Below are 16,522 nucleotides of genomic sequence, written 5' to 3'. Positions count from 1 at the left end.
CACCTGTTTGTTATTAATGAAGAATTTCTTTATATATGTGATACAACCCTCTTAAATATTTTTAGTGATGCAAAACCTAAAAATCCTAATTTTCAAAAGTCATTTCCTATCTTTTCTCACTTATTATGTTTGGCACTGTGGTTTTCAAAGTTTAAATTTGGAAGCAAGAGATGTTATATGCTGTAATGTCTGTGAAAAATTATCTTTCCGAGTGTGTGTGCACGGGCACATGTGTGTGTGTGTGTGTGTGTGGTGTTTCAAGCCTGCTAGCCCCAAACCCTATAAAATGCTAATCAGCAGCTGCATGCTCACCTCTCCTGCTCAGTCTGCACCTAGGTGATTCTGACATGTCATCCTCCTAATTGGGACTTGGTGTCTGCATTAATTTAATTATCCTGTAGTTAAACAGAAGCCTAGATAAAATTCATTTTTATGTTTCTGCGGCTTTTGGTGCTTGCAAAACAGAGTCTTATTAAGGCATCCTTAATTACACTTTAGCACAAGGCGTATGGAACCAAGCCCAAGTCGCAAGTGAGTAAGGCGCGCTGGTAACATTAATTACATGTGGCGGTGGAGGGTTACGGCCACACGGGTGATTCACAGAGGTGTGTGCTGGCCCATAACTGCATTAAGATGCTTAAGAAAATACCAACGTCCTCAAGAACCGAAGGAACGGCGAGCTCTGATGTTGTTCTTGCATGTGTTTGAACAGAGGCCCTGGAGCACAGCTTGCAGGCTCTCGCCCTCGAGCTGGCTGTCCTCTCCTGCCCCCGACCGGCACAGGCCACCCTGCACCTGCAGGCAGCTCCTTCCCTTCCTCTGCCCTCCCTGGCCCTGGCCTCCCCGCGGACCCCCGTGGGCAGCGACTCAGTCTTCAGTCCCTGTGCAGCACCCCAACCCACCCCCAAGGTTGGGTTATGCCCGAGGTTCCAGCGTCCACCCTGAGCCGGTTTCCTGCCCTGTGAGGGGTGCTGTGGGCGTGCAGCTGGCCCTGAGATCCGAGCCACTGCAGATTTGAGCTTCTCACTTGTCGGGTTCCGCTGTCTCCCCGGCTCCACGCTAGGATTTAGGGATGCCATTTGCATGCAGAAAGTGGGATTTAAGGGAGGCACTTCAGAATTCCTGAGCCCCACATGCAAGTGGTCCCAGGTGAGGGCTCAGAGTCCCTGCGGCCACAGGAGTGGCTTTGCTGGGACTTCCTGAGCAGCCCCTCTGGGGGGCCCAGTGCTGCTAGCAGGAGGGACCTGGGGCCAGGGTTGGAGGGTCCCCTCCTCTGCCCTCACCCTGCGCCCCCATTCCTTTCTTGTGAGGGGCGCCAGCTGGCTCTGCAGCCTGTCCCAGGCCTCCCTGTCCGGGTGCTTGAGGAGCATGGAAAGAGGCCAGCCTTGAGGCCGACACAGTGAAGCAGGGGCGCGGGGAGCCCTGCTCAGGGCCTTCTCAGAGAGGCTGGGGGGACCACAGCCACGGGCAGCCTCAGACCCACCAGGTCCTGGGAGCCCTGGGCCTTGGGGGTGCAGAGGCCCTGGCCCAGGCTTATCTCCCGGAAGGAGGAAATGGGAGGAAATGCAGGAGCAAATGCACATGCAAAGCAAGGCTGTCATGAATGCGCATCTGAAGTGCCCCCGGTGAATTCGGTCCATCCCGTGTACTATCCTGGTCACTGTGCTCAAGACACCAAGAGGGCCATGGTTGGGCTGGGATCTGGTCTTCCAGATCGAGTAGGAGGCATTCCTGGTTTTCATTTGCAATGGCAGTGGTTCTGGGTGTGCCTTGCATCCAGAATCATGGGTCCTAGGTGGGGGTTTTTTTGGTACTAAATTAAAGGGCTATAGTGACTACCACTCATACATCAAATAAAATAAATTGAATGCAAAGCCTTTTTTGTTTTTGCCCTTCTCTTCTACTTTGTGACAATTTGAGTTTTTTAAAAAAGTGGTGTACTGCAGTGCATCGCAACGTGAAATATGACGAGATATTTGTACGACATTCTAAGAGCTTATGACACTTTCCTTTGATGAGCCATTTTTAATACCCAGACTTTTCTCATTTCATTGTTGGAACACAAACTAGTTAGTTACTCCATTTAAGGAACATTATATTTCATGCCTTTCTTGTCAACTCTTCGGGGTTTAGAAGAAAACCCATCTTTGATTTTACATTTTTGTTCCTGATCATGTAACAGAGCTCTAAAGACAAGGAGACAGAGTGTGGGTTTTTTTAAGTCACAGTTCCCGCCATGCTCAGAACAAAAGTATGAGCTTCATGCACGACACAGAGAAACGCATCTGATCTGCGTACTGGGTCACTCAGCCACCACCTGACCTGTAGGGATGAGTTACATGCCCCTTAAAGAGGTGTTTCTAAATAGTTTTATGACTTGTGTCATCACCTAACTACACTCTGACTTGATTTTACCTTCAGTTATGAAACAAGAGAAGGTCTGTGTCCTGAAAAACAAAATTTCTCCTAAATGCACCTTTGCAGAGGGCAGGACTGTTCAAACGCCTGATGAAATGAGGAATGGGGCTTCCTGCTCCTGGTGATCGGACCTGTCACCACGTGGATGCGTGAAAGTCTCTGAACGTATCTAATCTCATAATGGAGTCCAGGTGACTCATCCTGGTGCTGAATGGGGACAAGCTGAAGGCATCTTGATTTGTTCTCCAGCTCTGAGAGCACGTTGGGGCAGGTTTGCTGCCTTGGCGGCCCTCCCCACTGATCACAGGCAGAGCACAATCCAGCTCTGAGGAAGAGCGGCTGCAGAGACAAGTGATCATTCCATTTGCAGCACGAGTCTGTTCCCTTAGAGCATGGGCACCAAAATGCCAGGTACAAACCCAGTTCTGGGGGAGATTTCTCTCGTTTTCTTTTTAATCTTACTGCATTAACGTGCTCATTAAAACCTACCTTTTACTTAGAGCGATTTTACTTCCACCTTGTCTCCCATATGGAAAATCAATACGGATTTGTAAAATAAGTGAGGATGGAAAATGACGACTGTGCCCTCAGAGGGCCAGACCCCAGGGCAGGCTTCCCCAGGGCGGGGCCCTTTGAGGTCGACCGTTATGACCTTGTGAGCAAGGGGGCTGCGAGGCTGGCGGGGCTGAGGGGTCCAGTCAGAAAAACACAGAAGCGTCAGACTTCCTTGCCCTTGGGCTGCATCTGCAGGATAACTGGCAGTTAGAGAACCGCCTGCCAGCACAGGGTCATATGTTTACAGAAATTAAATAGGACCCTTGGGTTTTTATGACCTGAAACTAAAGGAAGTGTATTCAGCTTCAATTTAAGAAGATCTGAGTTTTCCATCACCTTATTCTCTTTTCAGTAACATAGATTTTCCCTTTGAACTGAAGGAATGTCCTCACCCAAATTACCATGAGTGCATTTTAATTGAACTTGCAATTCCCCGCCAAGCTCTGGGAGCCACCCTGCACGGCCCATCTCTCCCTCTCTCTGCCTGTCCCTCGCCCCACACCCTTTGGTTTGTGACCATCCTTCTTATTTAGGACGGGACCAGCTGATAGAGCAGTAGCTTCCAGGAATAAATGGCAAGATATTTGTGTCCCTAAAATAGATGTTAGTATGTCCGGTTACGCAACAGGCCTCGATAAACACTTTTACCATGACGCTAGTTAATACTTGTTTTGCTGTGACTCCTAAAAGTCAATGTTTAAATAAAACCTTGAGCTCATTCCTTTGCCTTCATTATTTGAAGAACTCTGCGATCCTAATTGCGCTGCAAAATGATCTCGGTGGAGACGGTGGTGTTGACATTGAGTCGTTGCAATAGCCACTTCCTCAGATCAGATAATAGCTCATAACGACCTCAGATTCGGAGTTCCAGATTCTCCTGCAGGGACTCCAGTGGGACCTTTCCCTGGGAACTGCCTGCACTCGGAGCTCCTAATGCTTCTTAGAAGCTCCTTTATTGAAATGTAATTCACGTGCATACAGTTCACCCATTTAAAGCATATGGTTTAGTGTTTTGTTTGTTTTTGTTTTGTTTTGTTTTTAGTATCTGCACAGGTATGCAGGACAGTCCAACAATTTTAAAATATTGACCTCACTGCGGAAAGACACAGTGCTATTGCCACTCTCAGCCTCCACCTCCAGCCCTGGGCAACTGTGAATTTTTCCTGTCTCTGGGTTTCCCAGGTCTGGACATTTCAAGTGAATGGAATCATACGCTGTGTGGTCTTTCCTCTGGGACTTCTCTCATGAGCAGATTGTGTCTGCATCCACCCCTGCAGCACAGGCCACTGCTTCATCCTGTCTCCTGGCTGAATGACGTCTCTCAGCGCACGGACCACCTTCCTTCCATGCACCCATTTATCCACTGATACGCGTTGGGGCTGCTTCCACCTGTTGGCACTTAAAAATACCACTGCTATGAACAAAAGCCTGTGTGCAAGTGTTTGTGTGGACATAGATTTCATTTCTCTTAATACAGTTTCTCAATGGAAAAACAAAACCTGGATTTTCATGTACTCTCGTTTTCAGAAATGCTTGCTGTGTTTTCTTTGATGCCATCCAAATGGGTCTAGAAAAGGAGCCCCGGCTTTGACATCTCACCTCCCGGAGATGTATAACATCATTGTTCCTTCTTTCTGGGGTCTGCAGGACTGAACAGGGAGCATTTTCCGTGCCTTAATCCATAAATCCATTCAGGTTAATTGCCACCACCAGGTGGAGAGTTAACCAGCCTCGGAATTAGGATAAAGTCTCCCAAAATTTTAATTCCCCACATTTCAAAAACCAATCTGGAATCTTGATACTGAATCCTATGCAGTCCTCAGCCGAGACTTCGGGTCCTGGCTATTAGGTACATGTTTATTGAGATAAATTTGCATACCATAAAATGTGCTCATCTAAAGTATACAATTCAGTACTTTTTAGTATATTCACAGGATTGTACAGCTGCCACCACCAGTGTCTGATTGTGTAACCTACTTGTCACCTCGAAAAGCGACTGGCTGCCACCAGCAGTCCTGCCCGACCCCCCACCCACCTCCCCCAGCCCCCACCACTAGAGTGGTAGTGACTGCTGACCGCTCTGAACGCCTCCTGGTGTAATCATGTACCACAGCGTTTGGCGGCCACCTTCCCTCATGCAGGACAGCGTTCTCAAGGTTCATCCACGTGGCAGGCGTCCGTTATTAACAGATGCTATTCCACAGCAGGGATATACTGCAATGTCTTTATCTGTTCATTCACTGGTGGACCTTTGGGTTGCTTCCACTGTGTGTTGTTATGAATATGCTGCCATGATCACTCTCACACAAGTTCTTGTGTGGACATACATTTTCGTGTTTTGTGGGCATATACCCAGGAGTGGATTCCATGAGTCCTATGCTGACCCATGATTAACTTTTTGAGGACCCATCAAACCATTTTTGCACAGTGGCTGCACCATTTTGTGAGCAATGTCTGGGAGTTTCAGCTTCTCCATACCCTGATCAGCTACTGCTATGGTCAGCATTTTGGCTGTATCCATCCTCATGGATGTCAGGTGGTATCTCACATTGTTCTTTTGATTTGCATTTCTTAATGCAGAATAATGTTGAGCATCTTTTCATGTGCTTGCTGGCAATTTGTATGTCTTCCTCAGAGAAATTATTCAGATTCTTTGCCCATTTAAAAAAAAAAAACTTGGGTGTTTTGCCTTTTGTTATTGAAGTATAAGAGCTCTTTACATATTCTGGATACTAGTTCCTCATCAGATACATGATTCAAGGGTATTTTCTCTTCTTCTCTAGGTAGTTTTCCTTTCTTGATGGTATCAATTGCAGCACAGTTTTAAATTTTGATGAAGTCTAGTTTATCTTTTGTTGGCTGTTCTCTGGTGTCCTATCTAAGAGCCGTTGCCACAGGGGTGCTTGTTCTAAATTAAATCAGATTCTCACCTTTGGTCTCCAGTCTGATCATGCTGTCCCTCCTCTTGAATTAAACCCAAATTAAAAGAGTTTTGATGACTTACAAAGTATTTTTGTAAAGAACTTACTGCCAGCAAGTCCACTAGTGGATGGATTTGTAGTTCTCTCTCCCTCTCTAATACTTTTCTTTGTCTAGACCAACGGCTCTCAACTAGGAGTGACTCCTGTCTCCCATCATCAGGGACATTTGTCAATGCCTGGGGACATTTCTTGTTGTTACAGGCACAGGATACCATGAGCATCTGGTGGGTAGAGGCCAAAGATGCTGCAAAACATAGTCCGGTGCACAGGAAAGCCTTAGCCCATGATGTCGGTAATGCCACATCGAGGACTCCTTGTCTGCACTGTCCCGGGGGCCTGCCCTTTGCCTCCACATTCTGTTCTGATTCTGCATAAGAGGGGACATGGCTTTAAGATGAGCCATGATTCTGGATTTCATTTTTCTTCATATTCTTTGCTTTGATTCTAAACACTTGTAATGTTTTGCTAGTTACTTATCCAAACCCAGCCCGGAGCAAGAGTAAGAATGATCCTCTTATTTTTAAGAAAGAGCTAAAAATGCTGAGTCATTAGTGCAAAGTTATAAGAACTATTTATATTACCCCCCACACACAGATACACACAGGAACACACACACACATACACTCACACACACACACTCTCATAGAAATTTTTCCTACACTGATACCTCAGTATTTTTATGATTTCAAACAAAGTTTATTCTCACGTCTGAGTAACAAGAATGTACAGAAGGATGTTTGCACGCACGTGACGCAGCTGCCATCCGGTCTTCACGCTGTGTGAGCTAGTTGGTGAAGAGAGATTCACCTGGGTTGAGCTGGCAGGTGGGACCTCTTCAGGTGCCTCCCCTGTGTCAGTGGCAGATGCATCTTTGAGGTGTGGTTGAAAGGCTGGGCTGTAGGAACTGAACATGTACATAGCCAGCCCACATGGCGCCTGGATTGACTCTGAGTGTCCAAAGAACGTTTTGCCTCTTAAAGAAAATAGAAGAGAGTGAGGGAGTGAGTTTCCCTTAGAGCGAGTCCATGGTTCTCCGCACATTCATGCTGTGCCCCCCCTCCCCCCCACCCCCTGAGCCTAGAGTCGAATCACCCACAGCCTGGTCTCCGCATTCCGAGCACTTGTGCACGGAGCCAAGGATGGGGAATCGTCACACTGCCCCGCGCCTGCCTGGGCCATGTCCCCCCACTCCGTGTCCCCCCCATGCCATGTCCCCCCCACATCATGTCCCCCCCATGCTGTGTCACCCCAGGCCATGTCCCCCCTGCTGTGTCCCCCCTGGGTCATGTCCCCCCTAGGCCCTGTCCCCCCCCGGGCCATGTCCCTCCTGGGCCATGTCTCCCCTGGGCTGTGTCCCCCACCCCAGGCCATGTCCCAGTAGCCCTCCCTTCCCTGGAGGCTCCACCACCTGCCACTGCAGCAGCACAAGCCCCTGTGGGGCAGGGGCAGGGGCAGGGATGACTGCTGTCTGCGACGTGCTCTCCTCACCGGCACATCCCAGGCCCTGGGAGCTCTGTCCATACATCCTTCTCCTCTACGCTGAGCGCGTGGAAACCGTGCTACATCCTTCTGCCAACTCTGCAGCCTGGAGCCGGGCAGCACGGGCCTCCTTGGCAGAGGCGCACATGGGGAGAGATGCGGGCCACTGCTCCGTGACAGTCCCCTCACAGCTCCTCCAACTCCAGCAGGCTCGCTCCATGGGGCCAGCGCCTTTCTCGGCTCCCAGAATCACTTTTCTGGGAAGCCGCTGAGCCAGGCGAGTCCTGGGCAGGTCCCAGGAAGTCCCAGGCAGGGTGGGGAGTAGAGGGGCTACTGACTTCCCCACATCAGGGGGCACAGACTTGGCTGTTCTGGGTGACAGAGCCATCCCAGCCCCAGGGAGGCTGTCTGGGCCAATGGAGGTTGTCGGCTGAGGGGGCTACATTCTAGCACGTGGACCCGAGCCCTAACCTACCCACCAGGAATGCTCAGCTGCCCCTGACACCTCCCCTATGCCCTGGTGTCCAGAGCAGAGCCCCCCTTCCTGCACATCTGTCTCTAGCCTTCTATCTGGGCTCCAACCTAAGGACATGGTCAGTGAGCACTGGGCATCGGAGCTTCTGGCTCCAGTGACCTCAGTCAGAAAATGGGCTGGTTGAGTTGTCCCTGAAGTCCTCCTGACTTGCTTTGTTGTCTTCAAAAGCATCTGAGAACAGCTGTCCTGGTGATTTTTTTTTTTTTTTTTTAGAGATTTTATTTACTTATTTGTGAGAGACAAAAGTAAATTGTGTGCTGAGCAGGTAGCCCAAGGTGGGGACTCCATCCCAGGACCCCGGGATCATGACCTGAGCCATTTGGGCACCCTCAGCCCTGGTGAACTTTTAACTTGAAAATAAAACTTGTCAATTTGGGTTGAACCATGAACGGGTCGATGCCAAGAGGGTGTGCGCCATCACGTAGCTGGAGAAGAGTTCCATAGGTCAGTTTCTAGCCCGCTGCCTGGTGTATGACCTGCATTCAGGAGGAGGCCCCAGGACTCTCTTGTGTTTCTAACATCCAGCAAGCAGAGCCTTGGATGATCTGTTCCAGAGTGTCTGCATAATGAGCAGCCCGAGCAGATGGAGATCATGTCTCCCTCTGGAGCAGGCAGGTGGCAGGTGTATGTTCTCTTATAAAGGACACAGGTTCCCTTAAACCAAGGTCCCTCCCCTGTAGCACAACCACACATGCGCTGATGACCCTCTGGGCCCGATCCCATTGACCTATAAGAGCTGAGGCTTGGCTTCCATAGCCTCTGGGACCTGTAGGAACTTCATATCCAGACAATGAGAGGCTGGGACTGCGGTGAGCTCTACGCCAACCACCATCTCTGACCCAGGAGTCTCCTGTCTCCTGTCAGCATCCATGGTGCTGGCAGGCCAGCTTGTTAGCCTGTGGAGGTAAGATCTCAGATTCTTCTGCTGTCAACACCAGCCTGGTGTCAGTCCTCTTCAGAAAAGTAGATAAAGCCAAACTTTCTATTTGATGAACCCATCATATACACTTATCTTGCAGAAGATCATAAGCATTGTAAATAGTTTACAGTGAATCACTGTGACTTTTCTTCTAGGGATCTCAGAAAAGGTAGATGTGATGTGTTTCCTACGCTACCTACACACTGTGGTGTGACTAAGCTTATGGACCCCACACTTTATTTGACTGAACACTGGTCTGATGTTGGTTGGCTTGATGGTTTTCTGATATCGTTTCTGAAGTGTCCGCTTTGTTTAACACTGTGAACTCCTCCAGGCATCTCTCCATCTTGCTACACCCCCAGCACATTGAGTGGGAACCAGTGAGTGATTAGGAATGTAATCAGGGAACTCAGGGAACTCAAACCAGATAATACTCCCTGAGTCTAAACCCATGGTTCCCAACTCAAGTTTTACAGTTTTTTTTTTTTTAAGGTACTGCAAACTTCTCAAAATCAGTTCTTCTTTTTTTTTCCTTTTTTAAGCAGCCTATGATAGGCCTTTCCTCAAAGTCTCACAGTTTAAAATGGTCTTCCAGTTTTAAATGTCACTTTAAAAAAGTTCCAACATATTTCCTGTCCTATTATGTATTTTTCAGTTTGAATCAGACCTTTGTAAATTTTATGACTTTTTAAAAATGTGGCTACAGGACTTTCCCCTCCCATAGACTTTTTAAATTATTTTTTTTTTCAGAAATTAGTACAATGATTAGAAACTTGTCCTCTGAGCCATTCCTTCTAAAATTGTCACCTCCAGACCATCTGTCTTTCTAAATTTTGAGGCTGACTAAAAGCATATTTGTACTTACAATTTTGTGTATGTGTACATAGCTATAACCTAAGAAAATCTTTTACAGTGACTGTGATACACTCAAATGGTGGGTTATGTCACCAGGAGGTTACTGGATAAGAAGAATACTAAGTCACAATCAGCTGAGCAGACCAGCGCCTAAAAAACTGAAACCCAAATGCCTTTCACCAGCATTTTGGTTTGTAAATGGCTTTGGTAGGTTTTACTCAATTTCGTCCTTTCCTACTCCACTTGGAGCAGTGCTGATGGGTGCAGCACTGATTCATACTTTCTGGGTGGTTGGAGAAATGAACCCTATGAATTCCCAGGTCCCTCTTTCCTCACGCGGAGCCTAGTACAGAACCCTCACTGACCCCTAGGGATCACTTTGCTGCTTAAAGTTTAGAAGTCAAGGCCAGATGAGGTATTTTGTGTGTGTGTGTGTTTTATTCACAGAAAAAAAATGAGAATGATTCCTGGTTTGTACTAGGTTAGAGGACTGGGAATTCCTTACTACCAAAAATGCATTTTCTTTTCTTTCTCTTTTTCACCATTCAAGTCAACATCCAGAGCTGTTTGTACCATATATGGAGGGGTGTGTGTTCATTTCCTGTGGCTTCTGCAGTGAAGTTCCACAAACTGGTGCTAAAAACCCCAAGAATTTATTCTTTCACACTCCTGAAGACTGCAAGTCCAGAACACAGGTGTCGGCAGGGCTGGATCCTCCAAGGGAGACTGTGTTCCAGGCTTCTGTCCTAGAATCTGGTGGCTTCCCGTGGTCCTTGGCTTTCCTTGGTTGGGGTCACATCCCTCTGTTGGCACATGGCCCTCTCCCTGCGCCTCTGTATTCTGCGTGTCAAAATTTTCTCTTATGAAGACACTTGTCACTGGGTTAGGGACCCACCCAGTGCAGGATGACCTCATCATAATGAATCACAACTGCAGTAACCTGATTCTAAACAGAGTCAACATTCCCAGATACCAAGGGCCAGAGTGTGGACGTATCTTTCTAAGGGGCACAGTTTAACTCCAAACAGGGAGTAAAGTTGGTGGCTGACTGTGGGATTTGAGGGGCTTGAGGACGTATGGAGCTTCCTCTACTCTCAGCCAAAGCATCAAGGTGGGACACTGGAAAGGTCACCCAACCAGAGGCCAGAGGCCCCTGAAATAAATATATTTTGTTTAAAAACAAAATAGCAAAGATTCCGTGTCTCAGATAACATGATAAGTATGCAGACAGTTGATTGTATGTTGTGAAACTGGGTGCTAAATTTGTGTCTTTTAGTATCTAAATAAGCAAAAACATGTCAAATACATACACGTAAAGGTAGCATTTGTAAATCGGTCTACACGGAGGATTTATATGGGTTCCCCCTATCCTAGCCCCAGGGTAATAGATGCCCAGGGAACCTCGCAGAGCTGACCCTCCCACACTGAGTGGTTATTCTCCTCTACCTCAGCCGTGGGGGTCAGAGGGCATAGGTCAGGATCAGCAAATGAGCCGGTGCCAGATGGCAGAAATAGGATTGGAGAAGGACATTGCCTGTGCTGGGACTACCGCCAACAACAGAGGGAATAGTGTGGTGGCCAGAAAAGATCAGAACCACCGGCACCCCGAGAGCAGGCTCATCTGGCTGCAGAGGTGGCCCAGCTGGGTTAGCATGGGAAACCTACAATTTCTCTGGACCAGAGCAGTGGGTGGTGGCTGGTCCCATGGCACACCTACTTGAGTGAGAACTGGTCAGATCATCTGGAATGTGCTCAGAGGACTCTACATAGCTGAGTGCGGACAGGGCATGGAGGGGGTGATGCAATGCAGAGCTGGAGACCCCAGAGAGTTTTCTCCACTGGGAGAGAGAAGGGGCCACACAATAGGGCTTCAGTCAGAGGAGGGACAGGATTGCCTCCCAGGATGTGGGGAAGAATATCCCTTCCATATCCTGAGACCTGGGCATTTGCTGCCAGAGCCCCTCCTGGCCAGAAGCCCCACCTTCTCAGAGTGGGGAGCATCCCATGCTCTCCTGCCAACCCCTCTGGGTGGGTCTCCCCTCCCATGTCTGCCTCCTGTACCTGCTAAGAGATCCATGCATCTGAGAGTCCCCAGGAGTTGCCCTACACCCCGACAGGTGTTTTCCTGAATTTATCTTCTTTCTGCCACTGTCAAGGAGAAGACCATGTACGTGGTTCAAAAAGAAAAGCAAATCGTGTCTTTGAGCCTTCAGACCATTATGGTTAAGACACAAAACAAAGTGTAAAAATAAAGTTCTTCAGCCAGTTGAAAACATTGTTCTATTCTACAAGCATTTTTGTTGCTCAGCTAAAAGAACATTTCTTGCAGAGCTAAGTATTTGTCATGTATTATAAGAATGGATGGTGCCCAGTGATAGAAACCACCCCTAGCACACCCCTGCATCAGTTTTAAGATCTACATTGCTCTTTCTCAGCTTGTCAATGCGAGACTGTCAGGGAATCTCAAAGCCACAGCAGCGAGAATTTCAAGTGATACCCAGGAATTCATAGCAGTTTGTGCTTTTTTTTTTTTTTATATTGATGGCTCCCAACACTTACAGTTTTCAGAGTTATAGTAAGCCAGAGTCTCCCCACCACAACCAGAAGATGGCCAGGATTCTCCGACCCCACGCCACCACTTGTCTGGGGCAGACTTTTCTGTGTCCTTGTCCTTGCAAAGAGAAGAATCTGTCCCTCTGCCATGATGACTAGAGAGCCACAGGGCTGGCCTCTCAGCCATGTGCTGCCACCTTTGCCTCTTCTCCAGCCTTGCTGCCTTTTGGCTGGATACTTCTGGAATACTCAGGAAGTGGGGAGTAAGCAAACCTGCCGAGGGCCTGGTGTGGTGTGGCCAGGGGTTATGCTGCGGGCCGTAGGTCTCCCTCCAGCCCCTGGGGCGTGAAGATCAAAGCCCATCCAGCTATGAGGAAGGGCTCCGACTGGGCATGAGCATGTGGACCCGACAGCCATGCCAAGGCGTGTCCCCTGACCTTCTGCCTCCTGGGTGGGGGCTCTGGACTCCCCAGACCTTCTTAATTACACTGTGTGCCCCACGAACAGTGCCAGACAGTTTAACTCCACTCCCCCCAACAGTGCTTCAGGTCCAGGTTGGGAGTCAAAGCAGCCGACCAAGCTACCCAGGCACTCCCATACTTCTATTTAAAGAGAATTTAAAAACCCTCCCAACACTAAAGTCTGTTCTATCCCTGGGTTTCCAATTCATGGTGGTCGCCCAGAACCAGAAAAGAGAATCAGGTGCTATCTGCTCTGCTGCTCCCAAGAGCAGCGTGGACGAGAGACCCAAGGCCCTGAGGAGAAAGTGTGGATAGAGTTGCACAGGCCCTGCTGCACTTCTGCATGAGGATGGGAAGGGACCAGACGCCTGGTGGCGTTTGCATGGATGTGTTGCTCAGGGCATCACCCAGGGAGCACAGGCCCGTTGGCTCGAAAGGAGGTTTTATAATCACACAGGAATGATGCCTGTCGAGTGATGAGATTAAGTACTTGATCTAAGAATGCAGCACGTTGCTTGATTTATAATGAGCATTGTTTCGATGTTGTTGAATAAGAGATCTCATCTATATTTAGAAATATTTTTAAATCGACATTTATGTGAGTTTTGTCTTGTGTTTTCCCCTGAATTAATATGAAAAAGTCAGTGGATTCTTACATGGGTCAGCTCTCACATATTTAGGCTGCTGCAAGTGAAAATCAGTACCAATATTGTGAAGAAACCATAATCCATTGAAATCCTTTAGACACTTGGGAGTCACAGACATGATTTGAGAATCAGGACATGTTGGGGCAGTGACACTCTGGGTCCTGGGTCGTGGGGACTGACCCTCTTTGCATATCTTCATCTACAAGAAGCTTTTATTTCTTTACCCTGAAAATTCCGTTATGTTTGACACACATCATCTTGATTGTGTTTGTTTTGCTTATGGACATTTTGCTTATTGAAAATGTGTTATTCATGAGGATATATTTTCTATTCATGGAGAAGTAACAGCATCAGGTCTCAGAAGAATCTTTTTATTTGGACAGAAATGAGTCAGTAGATTTCCCGGGCTGCTGGGTACTTTCCACACACCGTCCTGCACAGCCCGTGTGCTCCTTGCTCACTTGTCGGGTGGAGGTGAATAAAATGGCAGCTAAGTCATGTTTACTTCAGTACTTCTCCAGTAATACTTATTTTGTACTTAGTGAAGAACAGGACACTGAGGTCAGCCTCAAAGAGAGATGTGAAACCAGTACACATGACACAAGGCTCCGGCTGAGGCACAGCGGATCCAGAAGGGCTTCCTGGGCCAAGCTTTATTCCATCTAGAATTAAAATGGTAGATATGGAAAATCCATCCTAAACCACCTCCCACTGGAGCAGAAGTTACCTGTTGCAAACATAACAACTGAGCAGCTTTCTCTCCAGCACTTGGTGGGGGTGCCAGGCATGGGCAAGGTCTGTAGACAGAGAGGGTCATGGGGCAAGGATCTGTTCGCACTTTACAGTGTGGTGGGGAGAGGAGTGCACCCATGGGGAGTGGGAGCTGCCTGGCATGCAGAGGGGAGGAGCTCAGGCCCTCCCTGGGGAGGAGGAGGAGGAGGAGCTGAGGACCAGGCAGGGAAGTGGCTGAAGGCCAAGCAGGGTGAGGTCCTCCCTCCCACCTCCTGCCTCCCGCACACTCTGACCCGCCTGGACCCTGAGGGCAGGAGGTTGGGGGGTGTCCAGGCCCAGGGACAGCTTGGTTTCTGTAACTCTGGGTCCCACACAAAGCCTGTGACGTTGCTCCCGTTCTCAGAGACCCCGATTCCTGATTCCCAGCAACACGAAATAGTTTCTTCCCCAGTGTTGTCCGTAGGATGGACAGCACCGTCTTGCTGCTTTGGCTCTACGTTTCTCAACTGCTCACGAGGTGGAACCGCCCCAGCCTGGGATCTCCCACGTTCACCTGCTCCCGCCTGCCCGGGGCGGAGTAGAGACCCCACACTCATTTGGTGTGGAGGCTTCCGGCTTCCGGAGGGCACTGGGGACAGGGGCGGGGACAGAGGGCCCACTGTGATCCACAGGACTGGCCTTGGCCTCCCCAGAACCAGGAGGTCCCCTCCCCCTGGGCGTCGCCTTCTCTCCCACCTGCGGCTGCCTGCCTGTGCCTGTCCCTCCCTGGGAATCTGTCCTTCTGAATCAGACCTTCCGTTGATGTGATAGTAATTTATGGCTTCCTCACGGGAAAACACGTATTAGTCAAGATGGGTTTTGTTGCAAGTGGCAAACCTAGCTCCGAGCCCTGAGGCTCAGCGGGGAAGGGAAAGCGCAGAGACAGGATGTCTGGCTGGGTGGGTGGGCGTCCTCGGAAGCTTCTGCAGGGCTGCTGCCGACCTGGGGGCTGTGCGCCCACTCTCCAGAGCAAGGGAAGCTGGGCCTGGCAAACACGCCCCCAAGACATGGCATGGGGACGGAGCTAGGGAGGAGGCAGGTAGGTGCAGGAGCCACGGCAGGAGGGAGGATCTTCATCTTTTTTTCCCCCAGTTTCCTTTTTTTTAACACTCAGTGCCTGTGTGCCTCCTAGGTTCAGAGCGCTTATAGATGAACCCTCATTCCAACCAGCACATGCAGCCACACAATACCAGTATTTCCGTTCTTTTATAGCAAAGGAAACTAAAGCACAGACTTGTCCAAGGTCACACAGCTCATAAATAAAAGCCAAGCCAGAGCATACTCCCAAGCTGTCTGGCTCTGGGGTTTAGTGTTGCTTACTGTGCCTGTCCACCCCCCTTCAGAAGAAGAGTATAAAATGAGAACAGTACGTATCCCTCAGCCATAGCTAGAGACTCAGGGAATGAGGAGAGAGGTTAGGGTGGGGGAGTGATGCAGAGAAACAGTGGAGCCCAGAGTGAGGCCGCGGGGAGCACCTAGAAATGTCCCCTTGTGCCTGTGTCTCGCGAGGCAGCAAACCAGAGCCTGCACAGTGCGGGTTATAACCTGGAAAAATGCAAACCCAGTAAATGGTCCTGCGCAGGAGCCCGGAGGTGCTTGTGGGGGTAACTGAGGCACAGGGTGAGCTGTGGGCCCCGGGGAAGCCACCGCCAGGGTTCCTTGTAGGGACAAAAGTGAGGAACAGAGCAGAGTACAGGGCTTGGCAGGGGTGCCGGGGTCGTGGGGGGATGCGAGGGGTGCTGGGGTGGTGGGAGGTGGGGAGATGTGGGGGCGGTGGGGCATGCGGGGTGCACGGCAGGCCTTCCCACAGTGCTTGGGGCAGGGCCTCTGGCAGCCACACTCCCCGTCACACTACTGAAACACAGTTGATTAAACAAATAGAAACTAAACCATATATACTTTATGCCCTTCAAATTTTAAACTTAAAGAGAACGGGCACCCTGGTGGAGGGCGGGCAGCTGGGTGCCACAGGTGGGGCTCAGGACAGAGCAGAGGGTCTGGGGGCGCCACCTGGCGTCGGCCAAAGCGTCCGCCCCCCAGGGCGCCCCACTCCCAGGCGGCCGGGGCGGGAAGCCAGGGAGGCCTGGGAGTCAGGCTCGGTGCCGGCTCCTCTTGCACATGGCTTGCAGCCCACGGGCCTGGCAGGCGGGGGGCGGGGGGCTCCCGGGACAGGCACAGGTGCGACCTGGGGCGTTTTATCCCAGGTGCCTCCCCTGGAAGTAGAGGATGCTTGTGGGCCCGGGCAGAGCAAACAGGCCGGAACTGAGACTCCTCTGCAGAAACCGCCCTGAGCCCAGACACGAGGTGAACGGGAATGTGACTGTTGCAACGTTGAGACGCACACACAG

At 49.8% G+C, this 16,522-nt stretch overlaps 1 protein-coding gene across 6 annotated transcripts in view; it reads left to right on the top strand.

Moving 5' to 3' along the window:
* Positions 1-16,522, top strand: part of MBP (myelin basic protein) — a 115,405-nt gene that overhangs the window by 29,946 nt on the left and 68,937 nt on the right. The window lies entirely within an intron of this gene.

The sequence above is a fragment of the Vulpes vulpes genome, chromosome 5 (genome assembly GCF_048418805.1).
Source record: "Vulpes vulpes isolate BD-2025 chromosome 5, VulVul3, whole genome shotgun sequence".
Taxonomy (NCBI): domain Eukaryota; kingdom Metazoa; phylum Chordata; class Mammalia; order Carnivora; family Canidae; genus Vulpes; species Vulpes vulpes.
This window is presented reverse-complemented; position numbering and strand designations above follow the sequence as displayed.